This window comes from Centruroides sculpturatus, unplaced genomic scaffold (genome assembly GCF_000671375.1).
Source record: "Centruroides sculpturatus isolate CEXI.00-Female unplaced genomic scaffold, Cexi_2.0 scaffold335, whole genome shotgun sequence".
NCBI lineage: Eukaryota > Metazoa > Arthropoda > Arachnida > Scorpiones > Buthidae > Centruroides > Centruroides sculpturatus.
The window spans coordinates 660,085-661,024 of record NW_019384713.1 but is presented as its reverse complement, the minus strand read 5'-3'; the positions used below and the strand labels follow the sequence as shown (position 1 = coordinate 661,024).

At 33.0% G+C, this 940-nt stretch overlaps 1 pseudogene; it reads right to left on the bottom strand.

Annotated features, from left to right (window-relative positions):
* Window positions 1–348: 348 nt before the first annotated feature.
* The window catches only part of LOC111627886, a 4,024-nt pseudogene continuing 3,432 nt past the window's right edge, over window positions 349–940 (bottom strand).

The following is a 940-nucleotide window of genomic DNA, read 5'->3' as shown; positions in this document are numbered from 1 at the left end:
ATATTTTTTTGTTTTACGCTTTTTTTTCGACGTTTTTGTTTTTTACCCGATCCGCTTTGAACTTTTTGAATGACGTCATCTCACACTCCTTCACCTAGTTCTTTTATACGTGTTAGGGCAGAATCTTTTAACGATTTCCCGCTGAGTAAATCGGATCCGATATCTTTCGCTATATTAAACGCTTTTTTTCCAATATATTTTCCCGCATCTTTTAATATTGGAATTGCTTGTCTGAACACGTCTCCAAAAAATCTATATCCTCTTTAGATCGGACGACCTTTAAAGTATTGTCTGAATCCCGATTCAAGGGTAAAATAACGGGTGTGCGGATATATAGAATCAGGATAAAAAAATCCCTGCGCCTGCGATCGATAATAAGCGATACAGTCCTCTGGTTTAAGCTTCATTTTATTAAATAAATGATTCTTTTGTGAAAATGGATTTTTATACTCGTCTAAAACATAATACCAAAAGCGATTNAATCCTTTATAATTTTGATTATTTAATTGCTCCTTCCTCTCTTCCTTGGCATGTTGTGAAATTTCTGATAGTTGGATAATAAACCGTTTTATTGTAATTTGTCTTTTTAAATTATTTTGAGTCGATATTAAAATTCGGGAAAGGGAATCCTAGATCGGTAAAATAGGCGAATTTCCTCTTACAACTTTGGTTGTTGTTCGGAATACGGTTAAGGTTTTAACAAAGTTCGAGCGAATACATAATTAGCATAAAATAGTTGGAATAAAGTGATTAAACAAAAATTATTACAAATATCGTAAATAACAGTTCACAAATGCATATATAGAGATATTTTTTGAAGGTGGAGAAATGATCTTCACAATTTGAAATCGATCTAACACACAGTGCTCGAATGCTCGTGTAAATGCGCGCCATCTATCGTAGGATAAATGTACTTCGTGGGAGTGTATTAAAAAACTTT